The sequence below is a fragment of the Oncorhynchus nerka genome, linkage group LG2 (genome assembly GCF_034236695.1).
Source record: "Oncorhynchus nerka isolate Pitt River linkage group LG2, Oner_Uvic_2.0, whole genome shotgun sequence".
Lineage (NCBI taxonomy): Eukaryota > Metazoa > Chordata > Actinopteri > Salmoniformes > Salmonidae > Oncorhynchus > Oncorhynchus nerka.
In genome coordinates this window covers 29,249,081-29,275,695 of record NC_088397.1, presented here as the reverse complement: position 1 = coordinate 29,275,695, position 26,615 = coordinate 29,249,081, and the positions used below count along the sequence as shown (strand labels likewise).

Below are 26,615 nucleotides of genomic sequence, written 5' to 3'. Positions count from 1 at the left end.
ACCACATACATGATGCAAAGACAGTACTTAACTACTCAATAAACTCATCAATGGCATTCAGAAACATATTTCTATCCACTTTCTATGTCCGAATCACACCTTTACAGTCCTTCCTGTCTTAGGATGATGATGCAGGGCCGGCGCTGAGTTCTGGCGCTGGTGATGCGTCATGCATAATTGAAAGGAAATGAGCTTCAATCATTTATAAGACGGAGGGAGGAAAATGTTTGTTTTAGACAGTCGATTTTAAAATGGTTGTTGAGGTGAGTCGAATGGAAACAGTGGGCATGACCCCGACTCTGCCGTGGGTAAGAGCCGTGTTGAAGATGCTGCACGGGGAATGGAAAGTGCATGGCTGCGGAGGAGAGGAGAGGCTAGGAGGGAAGGGCAGGGTTGAGATTGCTTAGGGGACTATCTTCAAGGCACACCAGAACAAAGCTCAAATATTGTGGAGATGTTTCACCTCAATGACTGCTGGACCTTCCTACCCAATGTTTATGGTTTTAAGAGATTTCCAACTGAATAACGTCACGTAGGTTCCCTCCGTCTATTTGGAAGTGGACGGGGAGATTGGAGGTTTGCGTTTGGATCCGCGTGTGTCTATGGAGAGACAATAACAGGGTTACTCTTTGAGAGGACTCCACAGGGAGTTATATGAATTGAATATACCAGGAGCAGAGACTCCCAGGAGGTCCCTTCCTTCCCTCCCATCCACCATACTGCTTAACATAAACTGGAGGAGAGAAGGATATTGGAAAGAATGAAAGGAGGGGAGAAGAACTAAAGGGCTAAATGTAATGGAGTATGATGGGTCCTCCTGAGTCCCCCGTGGCGGTTTTCCCTGTGATCAACAATATGATCACGCGTGAACATGTCTCGTCTCTGTAAGTCTCTTTGGATAAAAGTCACTGCTCCCTGACGTACGTGACACGTTATGTTACACTAATAGATCAACAATTGGTTAAATGTAAATGGAAGAAGCTGTGTTTCATTAAATGGATTGAACACTTTAAATGGTATACCTGCATTACATCAGCAGCAATGTAAATGAACATAAACAGTGTAACACTTGAAGGAAGAATGCAAATCTGATCACATGTTTTGAATAGAGCATGGCTAGCTACTATATAACCTAGTTACAGAATATAGCTGTGGGTCTTCCTGCATTCGATGGCGCCATTTTGCACCAGTTCACCCAAACTAAGGGTACAACATGGGTATACCACTCTTGTGTAGCCTTTGTAGTGAACCATTATTTATGTGAAAATATGAAAAATGCTATTTGATGTGCAGGGATTAGATGAGCTATGTTATGTTTTACAGGCTTTTTTAGTGAAGAGCTTGTGTGATTTTTAAATGGAAATTTAGCAACATGCCAGCATAGCTCTTTAGATTCAACTGGCAACTAATACGTCATCACAGCATTTGTGCTGTGCAGTAGGATGGCTGAGGATTCTGGGTAATGGAATGTGACGTGGCTTTCTTTTTATAGGTTTTGACCAATGGGTGGTTGACTGAGGTACAAGTAGCCTCGCACTGTACATACTTTAACATTGGTAGATCATTAGTTCAATGGTTTTGCCACTGTGCCCTGGGTCTGACAGAGGCTGTTAATGAGTCTGACCAATGGAGATATTCAGAGTGGCTTTGGAGCACACATGGGGAAATCTGTACAGGGTTTTTGTCACAAAGAAGGAGTGGTCATGAGAGAGAGGGAAAGGGATAGGGATAAGGGAGAGGAATAGGGAGAGGGATAAGGAGAGGGATAATGAGAGGGAGAGGGATAAGGAGCGGGAGAGACAGGAAGGGTGGGTGTGTGGGTATTGGTCACATAAGGATGGAAACAATTAAGCCAGACCGTAAAGCCTGACTTATTTGAGTTTTTTGGTCATGTTTTGCTAATGTCATGGTAATAGCCTTGTGTGGCTCAGTTGGTGGAGTGTGGTACTAGCAACGTCAGGGTTGTGGGTTTGATTCCCACAGGGCGACCAGTACGAAAATGCATGCACTCGCTACTGTAAGTCCCTCTGGCTAAGAGCGTCTGATAAATGACTCACATGTAAATATTAAGCTGTGACATGACTCAGCTGAGCTGTTTCCAGATGTGCAGCTTAGTGTCGAAAATCATTCATGTGGTGACAATTGAATATTGTGTAAAGACCAGTTTATAAAGAAATGTTCACACACTAAAGCGCTATTTCTTTCTGGCGCTAAGGAGGAGCAAGTGTCAAACGCACGTTAGTCTGCAATTTCGTCATCACTGGCACACGGGCATTTTCCAGCCCTAACGCGAGGTTCGGCAATTTATCTGTCTTTACATCATCTCCCTTGTGCTGAGGTGGTAGGAGTGGCAATATTTGAGGTGTGTCCTCGAAAACAATTGTTTTCCCCCGATTTCATTTCATTTGATTAAAAACCAAACATAGCCTACCCCGACCTTAATCGAGACTGATTTAACAGCATCGCATAGGTGCGTATTTTATCCTGGCCATTATCCAGGTAACCTATGAATAAAGGGGTTTCAAATGGCCTACTGAGAGTGCTTTGAAATATTTTGTCGTTTTTTTTCCCTCATACATTTTCATTATTCACAATGCACCTCATTCGATTACCAAAGACACGCTACTCCAAACTATTCAATCCTCCATATCATATTTTTTTTAGACCTGCCTCAAACATAGGCAACGATGCAATTGACAGAGGCCTAGTAATTTGTATAGACGTGTGAATGTTGTGCTTAAAAACATTTAGGCCTTAGTGTCAAATCAAATCAAATCACATTTTATTGGTCACATACATATGGTTAGCAGATGTTATTGCGAGGGTAGCGAAATGCTTGTGCTTCGATTTCCAACAGTGCAGTAATATCGAACAATTCCACAACAAATACCTAACACACACAAATCTAAGGAAAGGAATGGAATATATAAATATATGGATGAGCAATGATAGAGTGGCATAGGCAATAGATAGTATAGAATACAGTATATACATATGAAATGAGAAAATGCAAGATATGTAAACATTATTGAAGTAGCATTATTAAAGTGACTAGTGTTCCGTTTATTAAAGTGGCCAATGATTTCAAGTCCATATGCAGGCAGCAGCCTCTATGTGCTAGTACACTGTGTGTACACAGTGCCATGGAACGAGAGAAGCCATTTAACATATCATGCTTCTGACCCGATTCTATTTAGAAATATTGTTTTCCATTTCATATTAAGCCCCCTGCTACCCTAAGACTAGGCTACTAAGCCTGGTTCAACTGTCACGCCCTGACCTTAGAGATCCTTTTTATGTCTCTATTTTGGCTTGGTCAGGGTGTGAGTTGGGGTGGGTATTCTATGTTCTATGTTGTGTAGTTCTATGTTTTGGCCGGGTAGGGTTCTCAATCAGGGACAGCTGTCTATCGTTGTCTCTGATTGAGAACCATACTTAGGCTGTCCTTTTTCCCACCTGTGTTTGTGGGAAGTTGACTTTGTTTAGGGCACTTAGACTTTAGCTTCACAGTTTGTTTTTGTCGTGTTTATTGTTTTGTTCGGCATCATTTTCCAAATAAGGAGAGAATGTACGCTCACCACGCTGCACCTTGGTCCTCTTCTTTTAACGGCCGTGACATCAACAGCAATGCGTCATGTCTTTTTTTATCCCGGTCTTGCGAAATAGCCCATCAGTAAAAGGTGTTTAATGCTTCATTCGTCAGAGTGCCTTGACTTGAAAATATACTGCACACATATGCCGACCTGCAAACTTCATTTTACTTGTTCAGTATCCACCCCCATCTCCAAAGAGCGCCTCTCATCGGGTTAACAAAGACACTCTCCTCCAAAACGTATTTAAATGATTCAGTCCTGTAATGCGGTATCAAAGGTAGGCCTGGGCTATATCTTGCTATTTGAGAACGTGCCTCACACATACAATACAATTCATGGGAGCCTAGTATTTCTTACTTGAGGAGAAGTGCAATGCGTAAAGACATGTAGGCTCTTGAAGCCAATTACAACAATGTTGGCTGCCAACACTCCCAACGTAGGCTATTGAGAAAACGTTTTTTGGTGTGTTTATTTTTTTGCTTTTACTCGTTACTGTAGCCTATGCTATTTAACTGTAGTATCAATCCACAATGGACCAGGACAAGAATATTCCGTGCTCCCAGCAGAATTGGAGTTGACAACGCAAAGACGTCAATGACCTACAGAACGTGAGACAAAAGCATGCCGTATTAAGCCAGTGTGTTGCCAAGCCCTCGTCACATCTACAACTTGTTTATTCATCAAAACCCAGCCTTTTCACGCCACCGCCAGCTATTGTACTCATAATTCCCGGGTGTGAAAATAGCAAAGAAATATTTCTGACACCCCCCTCAGAACCTATAGTGCTACCGCCAGCGCTTAGATTAATCATTGTGTTAGGTTTGTTAAAATAGAGCCCTAAAAGTTGGATATTGGTAGACTAAATTATGAGAAGATTTACAAATATGCTTCAGATGAAACTGGTCGTAAGTGATGCCTATGATGCCTCAAGCAACCTCAGAGACATGAGGATATACTAAGTAAATAGAAGATATTTGAAACTCATTTATCAACCGTTGTGCCCTCCTTATTGAATGTTCTTAGTCATTTGAAAGAGGTGTTGAGATTGTGTTATACTGTGGCGGCTCAGGTGCGGGACGCAGACCCCGCTCCACCACTGGCTCACCCCACTTTGTTGGCACCTCTGATGCGAGGACCCACTTCGCCGACCCCGGACTGGGCACCCTCGCTGCGGGCCCTGGGCTGGGCACCCTCGCTGCGGGCCCCGGACTGGAGGCCGTTTATGGAGGCTCTGGACTGGAGGCCGTCTATGGAGGCTCTGGACTGGAGGCCGTCTCTGGAGGCTCTTGACTGGAGGCCGCCTATAGAGGCTCTGGACTGGAGGCCGTCTATGGAGGCTCTGGACTGGAGGCCGTCTCTGGAGGCTCTGGACTGGAGGCCGTCTCTGGAGGCTCTGGACTGGAGGCCGTCTATAGAGGCTCTGGACTGGAGGCCGTCTATGGACCGGAGACTGGGGACTGGAAACCTCCGGACTGGATACCGTTTGATTTAGAGAAAGCGCATTCCTTTTTTCCGATGTCTCTCCAACTAGAGGAGATGAGGTGATGATGGTGTTGTTGTATTTTCTGGTTGCGTTGTGCCGTCACACTAACCCGGTCACCCCCTCCTGTGCCTGCCTCCTCTCTAAGCTCTGTTTAATTGAGTGTATCTCCACGTTTCCTCTATACACTCGGTTGGAAAGGCCTCCCGCAGACCGTTGCCACGGTTGTCTCGCTCACAAAGGATGGATTCCCCACTCAACGCGCGTTACAAATGTGCCTGACTGTCTTAAGACAGCTTTACGGCACAGCCTTGGCTTTGTGTTGAGTTACAACGATAGCTCAACCTCAGTGGCCGGAGTAGAGTAGATCTGGTGTGTTTTTACCTCCATGGTTCGATTGATTTGAATGAGTCTCAACCATGACGGTTCCAGGTCATTTTGGTAAATTAACTCCCTGTGATTTTGCATGAGAGAGAGGAGGCCCTGTGCTAACGAGCTTATGACTGGTCCATGATGAATTGACTACAGCCAATGGGAAAGTAATGGATGAGGACACTGTGGACCACACGGAGCCAGAGAACAGGACAGGTGTATGTGAAACTAGTTAAAAAGCCAAAATAAGTGGATGGCTAGAGAGCAAAAACGAACAAAGAAACCGCACTAGAAAGTTCAGTTCCAAGGCTTGAATATGAAAGAAATATAGCTTTTATAAGTATATCGTTCAACAGCTCTTCTCATAACTGAGCCACAAAATAAAGTGTCTCTTTTGTTTTTCAATGTATTCCTACCAATGTGCTGTCATTACAATACGCTGAAAAGGAGCAGTTGAGGATTAAATTATTTTGGAATAAAAAACAACAGGGTTAATCCACTTATATATTCCTTTGAAAAGGAAAAGAAGAAGGGATATGGGTGAAAAAAACTCCAGCAGCACACCAGAATCAAACCTTGTGGACACAAAAGGGCCAGTCTTGTGCTGCTATGTCAAGGTAGCCAGTCCAGGAATACATTGGTCTTAAAAGGTCACTTTGGTGTGATTACCAGAGTGTACCTTCCCATCAACTGACCTATTTTCTCATGGTTCAACCTACTGTAGTGCCCAGTGCTATTAGAGAGAGAGATAATGAGATTTAGCAGATGAAGAAGAAACTGAACTAATAGTCTCTCTCTCTCTCTCTCTCTCTCTCTCTCGCTCTCTCGCTCTCTCGCTCTCTCTCTCTCTCTCTCTCGCTCTCTCTCTCTCTCTCTCGCTCTCTCTCTCTCTCTCTCTCTCTCTCTCTCTCTCTCTCTCTCTCTCTCTCTCTCTCTCTCTCTCTCTCTCTCTCTCGCTCTCTCGCTCTCTCTCCAAATTCCTGCTCTTTACCTTACACCATCAGACTGTCAACAAGCTTTTCTTAATTCCTGGAAAAACTGTCTGGTATGCCTGATCCCATAGAATGCATTCCTGCTAATTAGGTGAGTGTATGTGTGCATGTGTGTGTGTGTGTGTGTGCGTGCGTGTGTATGCGTGCGTGCGTACGTATGAGTACGGAGCACTGTTATGTTCCATCAATGAACCCGCTCACGCACACAGACACACACCCTGCTCTAGCCACAAGTCTCCATATTTTCACAACAATGGCCGTGTTTATTTTGGCTAAGCCCGAACCTAGTGCCCAGTGTGTTTGTGTGTCTACGTGCGTGCCAGTGTGTGTGTTGAACTGAGCTCAGCCCTGGTCACTTATCAGACTGAAGCTTCCATACAGATCAGGCCGTCTTACGTGAGGAGTAGAGGAAAACAGACCCCTGCCAACACAGCTTACAGTTTTCTTAATTGCTTTGCCAGCTTTTAGGTAAACTTTGAGCATGATAACAATTTCAGCCAGAGAGAGGCTTACTGTCGATTTGTTGGAGCTGTACTGTAGCTTACTGTTGAAATAGAGACATGATGACCTACGTGTTCCCTCCTCCTTCTCAATTCAATTCAATTCAAGGGGCTTTATTGGCATGGGAAACATGTGTTAACATTGCCAAAGCAAGTGAGGTAGATAATATACAAAAGTGAAGTAAACAATAAAAATGAACGGTAAACATTACACATACAGAAGTTTCAAAAGAATAAAGACATTACAAATGTCATATTACGTATATATACAGTGTTGTAACAATGTACAAATGGTTAAAGTACACAAGGGACAATAAATAAGCATAAATATGGGTTGTGTTTACAATGGTGTTTGTTCTTCACTGGTTGCCCTTTTCTTGTGGCAACAGGTCACACATCTTGCTGCTGTGATGGCACACTGTGGTATTTCACCCAGTAGATATGGGAGTTTATCAACTGGGTTTGTTTTTGAATTCTTTGTGGATCTGTGTAATCTGAGGGAAATATGTGTCTCTAATATGGTCATACATTGGGCAGGAGGTTATGAAGTGCAGCTCAGTTTCCACCTCATTTTGTGGGCAGTGTGCACATACTCCTGTCTTCTCTTGAGAGCCATGTCTGCCTACGGTGGCCTTTCTCAAAAGCAAGGCTATGCTCACTGAGTCTGTACATAGTCAAAGCTTTCCTTAAGTTTGGGTCAGTCACAGTGGTCAGGTATTCTGCCACTGTGTACTCTCTGTTTAGGGCCAAATAGCATTCAAGTTTGCCATGTTTTTCTGTTAATTCTTTCCAATGTTTCAAGTAATTATCTTTTTGTTTTCTCATGATTTGGCTGGATCTAATTTGGTTGAAATCTTGGTTGGTGAGCGGACCCCAGACCTCACAACCATAAAGGGCAATGGGCTCTATGACTGATTCAAGTATTTTTAGCCAGATCCTAATTGGTTTGTTGAATTTAATGTTCCTTTTGATTGCATAGAATGCCCTTCTTGCCTTGTCTCTCAGATCGTTGACAGCTTTGTGGAAGTTACCTGTGGTGCTGATGTTTAGGCCAAGGTATGTATAGTTTTTTGTGTGCTCTAGGGCAATGGTGTCTAGATGGAATTTGTATTTGTGGTCCTGGCGACAAAATACCTTTTTTGGAACACCATTATTTTGGTCTAACTGAGATTTACTGTCAGGGCCCAGGTCTGGCAGAATCTGTGCATAATATCTAGGTGCTGCTGTAGGCCCTCCTTGGTTGGTGACAGAAGCACCAGATCATCAGCAAACAGTAGACATTTGACTTCAGATTCTAGTAAGGTGAGGCCGGGTGCTGCAGACCTTTCTAATGCCCGCACCAATTCGTTGATATATATGTTGAAGAGGGTGGGGCTTAAGCTGCATCCCTGTCTCATCCCACGGCCCTGTGGGAATAAATTTGTGTGTTTTTTGCCTATATTAATCACACACTTGTTGTTTGTGTACATGGATTTTATAATGTCGTATGTTTTACCCCCAACACCACTTTCCATCAATTTGTATAGCAGACCCTCATGCCAAATTGAGTCGAAGGCTTTTTTGAAATCAACAAAGCATGAGACTTTGCCTTTGTTTTGGTTTGTTTGGTTGTCAATTAGGGTGTGCAGGGTGAATACATGGTCTGTTGTACGGTAATTTGGTAAAACGCCAATTTGACATTTGATCAGTACATTGTTTTGTTTTCATTGAGGAAATACGAGTCTGCTGTTAATGATAATGCAGAGGATTTTCCCAAGGTTGCTGTTGACGCATATCCCACGGTAGTTATTGGGGTCAAATTTGTCTCCATTTTTGTGGATTGGGGTGATCAGTTCTTGGTTCCAAATATTGGGGAAGATGCCAGAGCTAAGGATGATGTTGAAGAGTTTTAGTATAGCCAATTGGAATTTGTTGTCTGTATATTTGATCATTTCATTAAGGATACCATCAACACCACATGCCTTTTTGGGTTGGAGGGTTTTTATTTTGTCCTGTAGCTCATTCAAGGTAATTGGAGAATCCAGTGGGTTCTGGTAGTCTTTAATAGTTGATTCTAAGATTTGTATTTGATCCTGTATATGTTTTTGCTCTTTATTCTTTGTTATAGAGCCTAAAAGCCAAACAGATTGGAGAAGTGGTTTACCCATACATCTCCATTTTGGATAGATAATTTTTCCTGTTGTTGTTTGTTTAGTGTTTTCCAATTTTCCCAGAAGTGGTTAGAGTCTATGGATTCTTCAATTACATTGAGCTGATTTCTGACGTGCTGTTCCTTCTTTTTCCGTAGTGTATTTCTGTATTGTTTTAGTGATTCACCATAGTGAAGGCGTAGACTCAGGTTTTCCGGGTCTCTATGTTTTTGGTTGGATAGGTTTCTCAATTTCTTTCTTAGATTTTTGCATTCTTCATCAAACCATTTGTCATTGTTGTTCATTTTCTTCAGTTTTCTATTTGAGATTTTTAGATTTGATAGGGAGCTGAGAGGCCAAATATACTGTTAAGATTTTCTACTGCCAAGTTTACACCTTCACTATTACAGTGGAACGTTTTACCCAGGAAATTGTCTAAAAGGGATTGAATTTGTTGTTGCCTAATTGTTTTTTGGTAGGTTTCCAAACTGCATATCTTCCATCTATAGCATGTCTTAATGTTACTCAGTTGCTTTGGCTTGGATGCCTCATGATTGAGTATTGCTCTGTTCAAGTAGACTGTGATTTTGCTGTGGTCTGATAGGGGTGCCAGTGGGCTGACTGTGAACGATCTGAGAGACTCTGGGTTGAGGTCAGTGATAAAATAGTCTACAGTACTACTGCCAAGAGATGAGCTATAGGTGTACCTACCATAGGAGTCCCCTCGAAGCCTACCATTGACTATGTACATACCCAGCGTGCGACAGAGCTGCAGGAGTTGTGACCCGTTTTTGTTGGTAATGTTGTCATAGTTGTGCCTAGGGGGGCATGTGGGGGAGGGAATGCTGTCACCTGTTACCTGTTACATTGTCAAAGTATACATATCGAAAAATAAAATTAAAAATATATATTTATATATAAAATATATATGTTGCTGATATTTAGTCCTAGATATGTGTAGTTTTGGTGTGTTCTAATAGAACTGTGTCCAAATAGAATTTATATTTGTCATCCTTATTTCCGGACCTTTTTTGGAATATCATTATATTTGTTTTTTTTAGGTTTAACGGTCAGAGCCCAGGTCTGACAGAACCTATGAAGACGATCTAGGTGCTGCTGTAACCCCTCGTTAGTGGGAGACAGCAGCACCAGGTCATCTGCGTACAGCAGACACTTGATTTCAGTGTTGTGTGGGGTGATACCAGGTGCTGCCGATTCTTCTAATGTTTTTGCCAATTCATTAATGTAGATGTTAAATAGTGTTGGACTTATTGGACAGCCCTGTTTCACTCCCCGTCCCTGAGAGAAGAAGTCTGTTTGCTTGTTGCCAATTTTAACCGCACATTTGTTTTTAGTGTACATTGATTTAATAAAATCATATGTTTTCCCTCCAATACCACTTTCTATTAGTTTATTAAAAAAAGACCTTTGTGCCAAATTGAATCAAATGCTTTCTTGAAATCTACAAAACACGAGTAGATTTTGCCTTTGTTTTGGTTTACTTGTTTATCAATTAGAGTGTGGAGGGTGTAAATGTGGTCTGTTGTACGATAATATTTTAGAAATCCAATCTGGCTTCTGCTCAGGACGTTTTGTTCGTCAAGGAAATGATGTAGTCTGCTATTTATAATACTGCAGAGAATTTTCCCCAAGTTGCTGTTAACGCAAATTCCTCTGTAATTATTTGGGTCAAATTTGTCTCCATTTTTATAGATTGGTGTGATCAATCCCTGGTTCCAAATATCGGGGAAAAAACCTGCAATGAGAATAATGTTGAAGAGTTTGAGTATAGCCTATTTGAATTTGTGGTCTGTATATTTGATCATTTCATTTAAAATACCATCAGCACCACAGGCCTTTTTGGGTTGGAGAGTGCATAGTTTTTCCAATAATTCTTCTGTAATTGGGGTATCCACAGGATTCTTTGACTGCTGATTCAAGGATTTGTAATTTTTCTTGTATATCTTTTTGTTCTGGGCTCTTTGTTATATTGCTGTAGAGGTTTGCAAAGTGATTTCTCCACATATCCCCATTTTGGATAGCCAATTCCTCATGATGAGGTTTGTTTGATGTTCTAATGTGCTGTTCCTTTTTTGTTCTCAGGGTGTGTTTGTATTGCTTCAGTGTTTCCCCATATTGAAGGCGTATATTTTTGTTGTCTGGTTCTCTGTGTTTTTGATTAGATATATTTCTCAATTTCCCTTAGATTTTTGCAATCATTATCAAACCATTTTTCATTATCTGTTATTTCTGGTTTGCTCTAATGCTTTTTTAGATTAGCCAAGGAGGCTAATTTGTCAAATATAAAGTTTATGTTCCAAACAGCCAAATGTACACCTTCATTGCTGAAGGCAAAAAGAGAAAAAAAGAAATTGTATTTTTTGGCTACTAATTGCTTTTTGGGAGATGGGCTGACTGTGAAGGCTCTGAGAGACTCTGGGTTTAGGTCGGTGAGGAAGTAGTCTACAGTGCTGCTGCCAAGTGATGAGCTGTAGGTGTACCTACCAAAAGAGTCCCCTGTCAGCCTACCATTGACTATGTACAGACCCAGTGTTCAACAGAACTTCACGAGCTGTACTCCGTTTTTGTTTTTCACTTTGTCATAGTTGTTTCTATGGGGGTATGTGGGGAGGGAAAGGTTGTTGCTTCCTGGTAGGTGTTTATCCCCATGAGTGTTAATAGTGTCTTGTTCTTCTGCTGTTCTAGCATTCAGTTCTCCACCAACCAGTACGTTGCCTTGGGCCTGAAAGTGACTAATTTCCCCCTCTAGAATGGAGAAACTCTCTTCATTGAAGTAGGGTGACTCTGAGGGGGGAATGTATGTGGCACAGAGGAATACATTTTTATCTGTCAAGATAGCCTCCTTGTTGATTTTTAACTATATAAAGAATTCTCCTGTTTTGATCAATTCGATTTAATTAATTAGTTCAGATTTATACCATATTAGCATTCTCCCTGAGTCTCTGCCCTGTTAGATTCCTTTTAATTTAGTGGATGGTATGATTATCTCCCTATAACCTAGTGTGTCTCTCTCACTGTCTCACTCTCTCTCTGTCTCTCTCTCTGTCTCTCTCTCTCTGGCTCTCTCTCTCTCTGTCTCTTTATCTCTCTGTGTCTCTCTCTCGGTCTCTCTGTCTGTCTCTCTCTCTCTGTCTCTCTCTGTCTCTCTCTCTGTCTCTCTCTCTGGCTCTCTCTCTGGCTCTCTGTCTCTCTCAGTCTCTTTGTCTCTCTGTGTCTCTCTCTCGGTCTCTGTCTCTCTCTCTCTGTCTCTCTCAGTCTCTCTGTCTCTCTGTGTCTCTCTCTGCCATGACTTGTGAGACAGTAGAATAACTAGAGACAGTGTTGGGACAAAGACACTCTTATCTGAGCAAGAACCCGTCCCAGCCACGGTACCCACTATTAAGGCCAGGAAATTGTTGATCATTGTGTGTCAGTCACACATTTTTCTGCTTTAAGTGGCAATTAATGCTCATTAAAAGCTGATGGAGTGGGGACTGTTCCAGTGCTCTGCTGCCGAGCTGTCACAAGGCATTGCAGTCTCCTGATAGCTATCCGCTACTCTGAGAGCGCCTCAATAAAAACTAAAGGGAAAACAGTCTCCACAAAACGAAATAGAGAGGGGAACGTGCTGTGACGAAAGCTTTATGCTACTGAAATTGATATGGTAATGGTGATATGACATTTTGTGACATTCAGTTGGCCTAGCGTGCTTTTTTGATCAGAGTTTTGTTCATGTAATGTATTTATTTATTTGGTCCATCATGACTGGAAGCAGGAGCTTGATTGCCAGTGGGTTGCATTTGTTTTCAGCCGAGATGCCGCTGACTTAATTGTTGGACCAATTCACATATGACATGCAGTCTCAGCCTTCTCCAGAGCATTGCCAGGCCCTATGAAGGTCCTTCTTGACCAGGTCCCAGTCAAGTGTATTTGTCATGTCCACAGGATACGCATAGTGTACACGGTACAATGAAAGGCTGCCTTGGAGGTTCACCTCAATAATGTGACAACAACAATAGAACAAGATAAGTAGTAAAGGATACATCTGATGAAATATAATATCAATACAAGGAATCCATTCTACACATTTACAGTGCAATACTTACACGTGTGTCGGGAAGGGGGATATGGAGAGCAAAGTGTTTCAATTGTGCAGTTTAGTAAATAATAAATAGATGTCTTAATAGCAGCAGTTGTGATGTGTGTGTGTAGAGTGAATGTGTGCGCGAGCGCTCGTGTGTGCGCTTGTGTGTGTGTGTGTGTGTGTGTGTGTGTGTGTGTGTGTGTGTGGACACGTGCCAAGCAAAGCAAAGCGCTGGGAAGGAGAGCTGGTGGAGGGAGAGCGAAAGGCTGTACAAATCCACACTGACAGATTCACTGCTACCTGGGCCTTATTGGTCACGTCAATGTTTACATCGTCTTAGACTGACACATAACTGCTTCTGGCAGACGTGTAGTCGGGCCAAATACCGTACGTCTCGGTGTGTTTGTATATGTGTTGTGCGTATATATGTGTGAGGCTGTGTGAATGAGTGCACGTGTGCTAAGATGTGGAGAGTCAGCACAAATGGTCAGTCCCGGTTCACGTGTTCAGCAGTCTGACGGCTTGTCCTGGGCCCCGTGCTCCGATACAGCTTGCCAGGCAGTACAGGAGTGAACAGCCCGTGGCTGGGGTGTGTGGGGTCCCTGATATTGTTGCAGGTCTTCCTTAGACAACCCTTTGAGTAGATGTCCAGTGTGGTTGGGAAAACGCCCCCCTGGTGATGGACTGATTTATGTGACTATTTCCCACCAGATCCCTGTCACTTTCACTGTGTGTTTATTGAGGGGCCCTTTTCTTCTTCTGTTTGTTATATTTACTCCCGGGAAACACTGTCCATGTGATCAATATTTCATCTCTTCTGCTTTTCAACTATCGTATGGTGTAACCCGAACCCACATGTTATACTGTAGGCCTATAGAGCTTATAGGGTGGACTGAAATTGATACATAGGCAGAACGGTGGTATGCTGTACGTTGTTGGGAGTCACTGCTACGGACGGTTGCAGAGCATCAACAGCTTTATTTAACCAAGAGGCAGACTGATGTTTGCCTTTTATAATTAGTGTGTAATGAAACCAGCAGACAAAACAGGAGATCCATAAATTAGTCCGGTTAGTGCCAGAGCCTCTCTCTCTCTCTCTCTCCCAGCTGGGCCACCCCAACTGTGCCTGCCCTGCCCCCTATGGCCACCAAATGACGCGTGTGTGTGTGTGTGCGCGTGCGTGCGTGTGTGTACCCTCCCCTCTCTGCCACACCATTGAAGCAGTGAGAACCCATGCCAGTTCTGCCAATTGGCTAGCTACAGTATTGTCGCCCTGTAGGCAACATCAAACAGGATCAGGGCCACCATGCAGTGTGTATGTGTGTGTGTGTGTGTGTGTGCGTGCGTGCGTGTGTGTCGCCCTGTAGGCTACATCATCCAGCGTCAGCTAGCGTCAGACACTCCTAGGGGAACTGGAATTGCCGATGCATCAGTTCTTGGAAGTGTTTTGTTGGTAAAGAGGAAGTGTTTTTGGTGACGAGTGTTGCACAGCGCACAGAGGTTTGGCTCAGCTGGATTCAAAGCCTGGTGTTCCCTTACTCTGCATAGTGACATAGTTACACGTAAGAAAACACAGTTATGTGTTCTTGTATTACAGCATGATCATGTACACTAAGGCCAGTGTTCCAGACTGTACTTCCATGTAGGTCAAAAAGCAATTCTGACTTAGCATGTCCTCAGCTCTGTCTTACCATTTCAGAATCAGCTTCCTCCTGCTACCGACATCAGGAAGAGAGGCTATTGGTGTCAAGCTGCTAAGCAATGGGGGTCTGAAATCCCCCCCCCCCAGCTCACCCAAACTAGCTACCAAATTACACCCGTATTCGGGTATGGGGTGTAATTTGGGAGTTAGCCCTGACAGCCAGGGGGATTCATTAAGTCCGGTACAGCGTGGCTATATGCTTGGAGTGGGTAACCTTGGCAACGCGAGTCATCAACAAACCACTGTAAGCCAATTTACAGCTCATTGCAGCATCAAAATGTATCCCAGGAAGTGAAAGGAGTCCTCTTAGCCAGCTACATGGTCCTCTCCAACTGTACTGTGTTATATGTTCTGCACTACTCAACTGTCCTGATCGGATCAGCTGATTAAAACCATATTATGCAACAATGATGCTTGTGGTGACCATGATATACTGGTACTGTGATCATGTTAGCTGTCTGTTGATGCTGTACTGCTGTCCTCACCCTCAGAGGAACAAAATGCTATAAGACAGTCTGGAAGAGGAAGAGAATGTAATAGTATACTTTAATATCCCTTTGGGAAATGCTTTGCAACAAAGTATGTGCTTTTAAAGACAGAATCACAAAGAAGTCCCGGGGGGGGGGGGGGGGGGGATAAACAAATAACAGATTTTCTCACTCGAGAGACCTACTACCTTTTGACAAAATAAACATCCTCATTTTAATCAAGTTGACAGCATCAAGGACATGTCACAGCGGGATCTGGCAGGAAGCCAAACACACATGTTTATTAGTCTCTGAGGACGCCTTGCTTCTTCAAGGTTTCTTTCTGGACCATTTCTCTAAGCCATGTGTGTGCTTTCCTCTCAGTTGAATGTCATCACGATTCATTCATGGATTTATTTAGTCGAGTGTGGTGGAGGCTATTCAACTGAGAGCTCTCGCTCTCTCTTTAAGCTTTCAGTATTACCTGGGGTAGTCAGTCAGTCAGTCACAAAAGCACTCACAAAATCATAATCTTGTAACTTGTGACCTTCGTATTGTTTTCCATAAAAAAATTAAAATGAAGACTGCGTACTTGGTGGTTGTTTGGGATTGACAACGAGAGCGTAACGGTAAGGTAGTGTTCTAGTGGTTCTTCAGTCCGGGATTCAGTCCGAACGCGCTTTGCTTTTAAAGGCGATGTTCACGGTAAACGCTACATATGTCAGCGCAATCGGAAATGACCTTTAAATGGCGCATAGCAGACAAAATGTGATCCGATTGAATCCTGGCCTAAGTTGTATTGTAGTTGTGTTTGGCTGCAGGCACTCTAGTGGTTAAAAGCGTTGGGCCAGTAACCAAAAGGTTGCTGGTTTGAATCTGTTGATGTGCCATTGAGCAAGGCACTTAACCCTAATTGCTCCTGTAAGTCCCTCTGGATAAGAGGGTCTGGTAAATGTGAAATGTTGTATTTACACTGTGTTGTCCTTATTTCCCTTTATGGGCATCCAAACATCACTGTTTCCAGGATAGGCCATCTGCTCTGCTGTGATCTGAGAGCAGGCAGATTAGGGCTTACGTAACACTACATCGCTTTTCAGTTCATGTTATTATCATCTGTGTGTGTGTGTGTGTGTGTGTGTGTGTGTGTGTGTGTGTGTGTGTGTGTGTGTGTGTGTGTGTGTGTGTGTGTGTGTGTGTGTGTGTGTGTGTGTTGTAGCAGTACATACGGCACTCTTCAGATGTTGTTTATGCTAGTGGTTAATGTATTTATTTATGCAAGTGGTCCTGTTTATGCGAGTGGTTCTGTTTTCCAATATTAAGGATGGTTTGGATGGGGAAGGGTTTGTGAGGGTTGTGCTAAGCTACACCTGTTCTATTTTTACTTCCTGATCTTGAGCCTCCCTGGTGTGTGTAGAGGGTTGTCGATCCTCCCCACCCAGAGAGGCGCTGATCTTCTGCTAGAATGGAGAGTGGAAGTAGCCTGGGTACCAGTCTGTTTGTGCTATCATTCCACTCCTTGCCACTCCTTGTTTGGCATGACAACAAGTGGCAAGGAGTGGAATGATAGCACAAAGACTGGTACCAAGGCTAAAGTGGAAGCGCCGTAGACCAACTTTCTAGTGCAGTGTCGTAGTACAGCGTTTAAATAGCCTGGCCCCAGATCTGTTTGTGCTTTATAACCAAATCCTATGGTCATGTTTGGCATGACAGTGACCATAGCAGTTGGTGAGACAGCACTAACAGATCGGGGACCAGACTCTAACGTTGTAGTAGCGTTGTATTATCGCTGTAGTAACATTGTATAGTGTTGTGTCCTAGGCAGCATCGCTCTCTCTCTCTCTCTCTCTCTCTCTCTCTCTCTCTCTCTCTCTCTCTCTACTGCACCGACTCAGCCACTCATGAAATACTTGTGCTATGTTGCATGGAATACTAGCTGTATAATTACCATGTTTGATTTAAATGATACAAACGTTCACGTCATGTCATTAGCATAGAATGGCCTTAATCACAATCTTAATCATGTAGCGCAGTACCAAGCTAAATATAGGGTCATGTAAACGTGATTCAAAGCGTTCAGCGTTGTTATTGTGCTGCACAGCATGACTGAGAGATATCAACGAGGCTAAAATACTCATGTACTATTATGTCCAGTTCCTGCATCTCACCGACAGGCGAAGGGAAATAGCATAACATGAATGGAACAGTCCTCTAATGAGGGAACCATCTCAATATTGTACAATTTCCCTTCAGTCCTGGAGTAGTGCTTTAAGATTGTATGTAGGCCTCGGGGCTTGAACTATCTAGTGTTTACCCACTTTTTGCGGGGGAAAAAATGTCTTGAAAATATAGGGAGATTTACTTTACTTACCGTGGACGGTAAATCAGCATTTTCCCACCTATGTGTTGTTTGTCGCCTCTGCGTCACTGCTGACAACCTGAGATTAGGTTGAATGTTCTCTCCCCTACAGTTAGAGATGGGGTTTAGCAGGAGGATGTTGTGACCTCAACTGGGATTGACCTTGTTCATTTGGGCCATTAGCTACATACCTATTTTTCACACGTCCCATTGGTTTCTTTTGGACCGTGGTGTGGTGGTGGGCAGTTCAATCCTTCCCCTGTTTTTGTGTGTGTATGTGTTTCTGGGTAATTTTCATGAATGATTGATGAATCGGGGGGTCTGGGTTGGGGGGTGAATGTGTGTCCCCAACACAAGCTGTCGCACTTTAACGGGTCACTGTTTATGTCACACACTCAATTGATGATGTGCGATTTGTGGGAAGGGGGAGGAAGAGGTAGAGGAGGGAAGAGGGTTTCAGCAAAGGAGAGTGAGCGCCAACTGTAAACTGATTCATTTGTGTTCATGTTTGAACTTGTAGCTACAGTGCCTTGCGAAAGTATTCAGCCCCTTGAACTTTGCGACCTTTTGCCACATTTCAGGCTTCAAACATAAAGATATAAAACTGTATTTTTTTGTGAAGAATCAACAACAAGTGGGACACAATCATGAAGTGGAACGACATTTATTGGATATTTCAAACTTTTTTAACAAATCAAAAACTGAAAAATTGGGCGTGCAAAATTATTCAGCCCCTTTACTTTCAGTGCAGCAAACTCTCTCCAGAAGTTCAGTGAGGATCTCTGAATGATCCAATGTTGACCTAAATGACTAATGATGATAAATACAATCCACCTGTGTGTAATCAAGTCTCCGTATAAATGCACCTGCACTGTGATAGTCTCAGAGGTCCGTTAAAAGCACAGAGAGCATCATGAAGAACAAGGAACACACCAGGCAGGTACGAGATACTGTTGTGAAGAAGTTTAAAGCCGGATTTGGATACAAAAAGATTTCCCAAGCTTTAAACATCTCAAGGAGCACTGTGCAAGCAATAATATTGAAATGGAAGGAGTATCAGACCACTGCAAATCTACCAAGACCTGGCCGTCCCTCTAAACCTTCAGCTCATACAAGGAGAAGACTGATCAGAGATGCAGCCAAGAGGCCCATGATCACTCTGGATGAACTGCAGAGATCTACAGCTGAGGTGGGAGACTCTGTCCATAGGACAACAATCAGTTGTATATTGCACAAATCTGGCCTTTATGGAAGAGTGGCAAGAAGAAAGCCATTTCATAAAGATATCCATAAAAAGTGTCGTTTAAAGTTTGCCACAAGCCACCTGGGAGACACACCAAACATGTGGAAGAAGGTGCTCTGGTCAGATGAAACCAAAATTGAACTTTTTGGCAACAATGCAAAACGTTATGTTTGGCGTAAAAGCAACACAGCTCATCACCTTGAACACACCATCCCCACTGTCAAACATGGTGGTGGCAGCATCATGGTTTGGGCCTGCTTTTCTTCAGCAGGGACAGGGAAGATGGTTAAAATTGATGGGAAGATGGATGGAACCAAATACAGGACCATTCTGGAAGAAAACCTGATGGAGTCTGCAAAAGACCTGAGACTGGGACGGAGATTTGTCTTCCAACAAGACAATGATCCAAAACATAAAGCAAAATCTACAATGGAATGGTTAAAAAATAAACATATCCAGGTGTTAGAATGGCCAAGTCAAAGTCAAGACCTGAATCCAATCGAGAATCTGTGGAAAGAACTGAAAACTGCTGTTCACAAATGCTCTCCATCCAACCTCACTGAGCTCGAGCTGTTTTGCAAGGAGGAATGGGAAAAAATTTCAGTCTCTCGATGTGCAAAACTGATAGAGACATACCCCAAGCGACTTACAGCTGTAATCGCAGCAAAAGGTGGCGCTACAAAGTATTAACTTAAGGGGGCTGAATAATTTTGCACGCCCAATTTTTCAGTTTTTGATTTGTTAAAAAAGTTTGAAATATCCAATAAATGTCGTCCCACTTCATGATTGTGTCCCACTTGTTGTTGATTCTTCACAAAAAAATACAGTTTTATATCTTTATGTTTGAAGCCTGAAATGTGGCAAAAGGTCGCAAAGTTCAAGGGGGCCGAATACTTTCGCAAGGCACTGTATCTGTGACAGTATTTAGTAGAGTAGTTCAGAAAGCTTTAAAATAGTACTGCGCAGTAGCTGTTTTTACATTAGTACAGTAACCATCTTTCAAATAGTACAGCGTAGTAATTATTTACATTAGTACAGTAACCATCTTTCAAATAGTACAGCGTAGTAACTATTTACATTAGTACAGTAACCATCTTTAAAATAGTACAGCGTAGTAACTATTTACATTAGTACAGTAACCATCTTTAAAATAGTACAGCGTAGTCACTATTTACATTAGTACAGTAGCCATCTTTAAAATAGTACAGCGTAGTAACTATTTACATTAGTACAGTAACAGTACAGTAACCATCTTTAAAATAGTACAGAGTAGTAACTATTTACATTAGTACAGTAACCATCTTTAAAATAGTACAGCGTAGTAACTAATTACATTAGTACAGTAACCATCTTTAAAATAGTACAGCGTAGTAACTATTTACATTAGTACAGTAAACATCTTTAAAATAGTACAGCGCATTAACTATTTACATTAGTACAGTAACCATCTTTAAAATAGTACAGCGTAGTAACTAATTACATTAGTACAGTAACCATCTTTAAAATAGTACAGCGTAGTAACTATTTACATTAGTACAGTAACCATCTTTAAAATAGTACAGTATAGTAACTAATTACATTAGTACAGTAACCAACTTTAAAATAGTACAGCGTAGTAACTAATTACATTAGTACAGTAACCATCTTTAAAATAGTACAGCGTAGTAACTATTTACATTAGTACAGTAACCATCTTTAAAATAGTACAGCGCAATAACTGTTTACATTAGTACAGTAACCATCTTTAAAATAGTACAGCGTAGTAACTAATTACATTAGTACAGTAACCATCTTTAAAATAGTACAGCGCAGTAACTAATTACATTAGTACAGTAACCATCTTTAAAATAGTACAGCGTAGTAACTATTTACATTAGTACAGTAACCATCTTTAAAATAGTACAGCGCAGTAACTAATTACATTAGTACAGTAACCATTAGTACAGTAGCCAATCTTTAAAATAGTACAGCATTAGTACAGTAACCATCTTTAAAATAGTACAGCGTAGTAACTATTTACATTAGTACAGTAACCATCTTTAAAATAGTACAGCGTAGTCACTATTTACATTAGTACAGTAACCATCTTTAAAATAGTACAGCGTAGTAACTAATTACATTAGTACAGTAACCATCTTTAAAATAGTACAGTGTAGTAGCTGTTTACATTAGTACAGTAACCATCTTTAAAATAGTACAGCGTGGTAACTATTTACATTAGTACAGTAACAGTACAGTAACCATCTTTAAAATAGTACAGCGTAGTAGCTGTTTACATTAGTGCAGTAACCATCTTTAAAATAGTACAGCGTAGTAACTATTTACATTAGTACAGTAACCATCTTTAAAATAGTACAGTATAGTAACTAATTACATTAGTACAGTAACCATCTTTAAAATAGTACAGCGTAGTAACTAATTACCTTAGTACAGTAACCATCTTTAAAATAGTACAGCGCAGTAACTAATTACATTAGTACAGTAACCATCTTTAAAATAGTACAGCGTAGTAACTAATGACATTAGTACAGTAACCATCTTTAAAATAGTACAGCGCAATAACTATTTACATTAGTACAGTAACCATCTTTAAAATAGTACAGCGTAGTAACTAATTACATTAGTACAGTAACCATCTTTAAAATAGTACAGCGTAGTAACTATTTACATTAGTACAGTAACCATCTTTAAAATAGTACAACGCAATAACTATTTACATTAGTACAGTAACCATCTTTAAAATAGTACAGCGTAGTAACTAATTACAGTAGTACAGTAACCATCTTTAAAATAGTACAGCGTAGTAACTAATGACATTAGTACAGTAACTATCTTTAAAATAGTACAGCGCAATAACTATTTACATTAGTACAGTAACCATCTTTAAAATAGTACAGCATAGTAACTAATTACATTAGTACAGTAACCATCTTTAAAATAGTACAGCGTAGTAACTAATTACATTAGTACAGTAGCCATCTTTAAAATAGTACAGCGTAGTAACTAATTACATTAGTACAGTAACCATCTTTAAAATAGTACAGCGTAGTAACTATTTACATTAGTACAGTAACCATCTTTAAAATAGTACAGCGCAATAACTATTTACATTAGTACAGTAACCATCTTTAAAATAGTACAGCGTAGTAACTATTTACATTAGTACAGTAACCATCTTTAAAATAGTACAGCGTAGTAACTAATTACATTATTACAGTAACCATCTTTAAAATAGTACAGCGTAGTAACTATTTACATTAGTACAGTAACCATCTTTAAAATAGTACAGCGTAGTAACTAATTACATTATTACAGTAACCATCTTTAAAATAGTACAGCGTAGTAACTAATTACATTAGTACAGTAACCATCTTTAAAATAGTACAGCGTAGTAGCTGTTTACATTAGTACAGTAACCATCTTTAAAATAGTACAGCATAGTAACTATTTACATTAATACAGTAACAGTACAGTAACCAACCAACCATAGCCATATATTTACAACAGTACAATACCGTTTACTGTTACAGTATTCAGGACAGTAGCCATCTATCCCCAGTGCACTCAGCCACAGAGTCACAGCCAGAAGTAGGGAGGTTAGAGAATGCAGGTGGTGGCCCGCCCCGACGGAGTCGGTCATCTGTACACTGGAGCTGAGGAGCTCCTATTCTGATGTTTATATTGCTTGTTGGCTGCCACCACTCTCTCCATTATGCCAACAGGAAGTGTTTGTGTTCGGTAAGCGGGCGGCAGGCAGGCACTCCCCTTGTTCTACGGAGTCAAAAGCACTTTCTGTTTCCTAGGCGCCCCGGGCGTTGTGTGTGTCACAGGCTTCTGTCGCTGCTGTGGTGTCATCAACACGTGGCGCGGCACACAAATAGGCCCTGGTGTTAATGTTTGATGGCTGACATGTCTCTCCTTTGGTTCCACTACACTGCACTCTCTCTCAGTGAAAGCTCTCATCGCTCCCCTGTCCATTCATTTAGACAGGTGTGATGTATTGGCACTTGCCGTCAAGCTACAGTAGCTATGGCTAACGTCATAGTGGATTTTCTCATATCTGGGCTGTTGATTTCTGGGGCTAAGTACGTCGAATGTTCGGCAAGCACTGGGTTGATTATGAGCATTCCAGAGTCCAGTTGATCTCCATGTTGAATGAAAGAGTTGATTGTGTTGGAGAGATGGGATAAAGATGAGGTTCTAACTGAAACCTGTTCTGTTCTGTCCAGAATAGCAACAAGCAGCCGATTCTTCTTCTTCTTCTTCAGAATACCACTGCTACACTATTTGCACCAACGTGTTAATTCATGTTTTATCCACCCAGTTGATGTTCAGCCTCTCTTCCACGTGCTCAACGGCTTACGATGTTGACAACGACCCAGGGCGCAGCAGCGACCAGAAAAACAACAGCGCTAACAGAGACGACAACTCTAGATTTCAGGTAGCTAGGGAAACAGCCCCGCTAACTAGGAATACTCTTGCTAGTTGGCGGGAGAGGAAGAGAGAGAGAGGGAGGGAGAGAGAGAGAGAGAGGACAGACTGACACACTACTGCTCTACTGATTCCTTGTGGAAATGAGACACAGATCCGTATTCATGAGAGCAACGTTGGGTGTGTGAGAGAGGGTAGCATGTTTTTAACCCCAAGCTGACAGATAGTCAGGCACTAGACCCTGTGTAGTGTACTGTAATGTACTGTAGTGTAATGTACTCTACTGTACTGTAGTGTAATCTACTCTACTGTAATGTACTGTAGTGTAATGTACTCTACTGTAATGTACTGTAGTGTAATGTACTCTACTGTAATGTACTGTACATTTACATTTACATTTAAGTACTGTACTGTACTGCAGTGTAATGTACTCTACTGTAATGTACTGTAGTGCACTGTACTGTAGTGTATTGTAATATACTGTACATGGAATGCTATGAGAGTTTCTATCATTCAAATCGTTCTACTTGTTTGGACAATGAGTTTCAGGGGATCGCTGCATGCATTGTGAAACAATTAGTATCTCTGTTTCGCCCTCCAGTCGCAGAGACCGTGTTGGGGTCCTGAGAAGTACCATTGGTTGCGTGCTGGCCGCCCGGCCTTATAGCCCTGCCGCTGGTGGTATCCAGCTAAAGCCAATGGGAAAGAGGCCACAGAACTCCCACAATGCCTTTGAAGGAACAGGCCGATGTCGACCGAGGCAGAAAGCCTTCAATCTCTTTCCAATGCTTCCCCTGGGCTTTTAACCTTTAAACTTCTCCATTTGTCTCCGTCAAAACAGAGCCAAATCGTTCTCATTGAGGAGCAGGGGAACATTGTTTGGTCGCGTATGAATTCAACTATGTTAGAATGCCTTTTAATTGTATCTTAACGGATGAAACAGAGCTGAAAGATCACTATAGACCTGTGTGTTGTATAGGGGTCAGAGGTCAGGGGTCACGCTGAAAGACTCTAGAGTCTAATCCCTCTCCTGCGTTTGGGTGTTACAACTCAAACTTCATTTTCTCCAGTTGAGCAGTAGCCTACGTCCAATATGACATGTACATTTAGATTTCTAGTATGTGTTTCTTCGAGCTATATGTGTGTGTGTGGTGTTTAACGGTATGTCTATATTGTAGGGCCAGGCTACCTCCCCACTGGTTTTAGCCTGTGATCCAGACTGGACCATGTGGGATGTGGAGTGGGTACTGTGTGTAGTAGAGTACTCCTAGTTAGTTCTACGGTAAGGGCAGACTGAGGCACACACACACACACACACACACACACACTGGACAGAGTGAGTCTCCAGAGAGATGCTCCAGCTTTAGAGGTGCTGTAGAGATGTCACACCTCTTGGTGACCTTTCGCTCACCCGTACACTAATGCCTTTTCCCCCAAGTGGGGGGAAAAACCTGTCCTGCCCTGTCCTTCACTTTTCTCTCTTTCACTCTCTTTGTTTTCTCTCTCCCTTTCTCTCCCTCTATTTGTTTTCTCTCTCTCTTAACTGTTTTCTCCCTCCTTCTCTAAAGCATATTCAGTATACTAATCATTCAGAATGCTTTATCTCAGTGTCATTGTAAGGCTTTAGCTCTTTTCATTCCCACATCTCCTCTTTCTCCCTCTATCCCCTCCATTCTCCTCCCCCATCCCCTCCATTCTCCTCCCTCTATCCCCTCCATTCTCCTCCCCCTATCCCCTCCATTCTCCTCCCCTCTCCTCCCCATATCCCCTACATTATCTTCCCTCTATCCCCTCCATGGTCTACTCTTCCCTCTATCCCCTCCATTCTCCTCCCTCAAAACCCTCCATTCTCCTCCCTCTATCCCCTCCGTGGTCTTCTCCTCCCTCTATCCCCTCCATTCTCCTCCCTCTATCCCCTCCATGGTCTTCTCTTCCCTCTATCCCCCCATTCTCCTCCCTCTATCCCCTCCACTCTCCTCCCTCTATCCCCTCCATGATCTTCTCCTCCCTCTGTCCAATCCATTCTCCTCCTCTATACCCTCCATGGTCTTCTCCTCCCTCTATCCCCTCCATGGTCTTCTCCTCCCCTATCCCATCCATTCTCCTCCCTCTATACCCTCCATGGTCTTCTCCTCCCTCTATCCCCTCCATGGTCTTCTCCTCCCCCTATCCCATCCATTCTCCTCCCTCTAGCCCCTCCGTGGTCTTCTCCTCCCCTATTCCCTCCATTCTCCTCCCCCTATCCCATCCATTCTCCTCCCTCTATACCCTCCATGGTCTTCTCCTCCCTCTATCCCCTCCATGGTATCCTCCTCCCCCTAACCCCTCCATTCTCCTCCCCTCTCCTCCCCATATCCCCTACATTATCGTCCCTCTATCCCCTCCATGGTCTACTCTTCCCTCTATCCCCTCCATAGTCTTCTCCCTCTATCCCCTCTATTCTCCTCCCTCTATCCCCTCCATTCTCCTCCCTCTATCCCCTCCATTCTCCTCCCTCTATCCCCTCCATTCTCCTCCCCTATCCCCTCCATTCTCCTCCCCCTCTCCTCCCCATATCCCCTACATTATCTTCCCTCTATCCCCTCCATGGTCTACTCTTCCCTCTATCCCCTCCATTCTCCTCCCTCAAAACCCTCCATTCTCCTCCCTCTATCCCCTCCGTGGTCTTCTCCTCCCTCTATCCCCTCCATTCTCCTCCCTCTATCCCCTCCATGGTCTTCTCTTCCCTCTATCCCCCCCATTCTCCTCCCTCTATCCCCTCCACTCTCCTCCCTCTATCCCCTCCATGATCTTCTCCTCCCTCTGTCCAATCCATTCTCCTCCCTCTATACCCTCCATGGTCTTCTCCTCCCTCTATCCCCTCCATGGTCTTCTCCTCCCCCTATCCCATCCATTCTCCTCCCTCTATACCCTCCATGGTCTTCTCCTCCCTCTATCCCCTCCATGGTCTTCTCCTCCCCCTATCCCATCCATTCTCCTCCCTCTAGCCCCTCCGTGGTCTTCTCCTCCCCTATTCCCTCCATTCTCCTCCCCTATCCCATCCATTCTCCTCCCTCTATACCCTCCATGGTCTTCTCCTCCCTCTATCCCCTCCATGGTATCCTCCTCCCCTAACCCCTCCATTCTCCTCCCCCTCTCCTCCCCATATCCCCTACATTATCGTCCCTCTATCCCCTCCATGGTCTACTCTTCCCTCTATCCCCTCCATAGTCTTCTCCCTCTATCCCTCTATTCTCCTCCCTCTATCCCCTCCATTCTCCTCCCTC

The 26,615-nt window shown here is 42.8% G+C and overlaps 1 protein-coding gene across 1 annotated transcript in view; it reads left to right on the top strand.

Moving 5' to 3' along the window:
• The window catches only part of LOC115144638 (aryl hydrocarbon receptor-like), a 90,450-nt gene that overhangs the window by 2,023 nt on the left and 61,812 nt on the right, over positions 1 to 26,615 (top strand).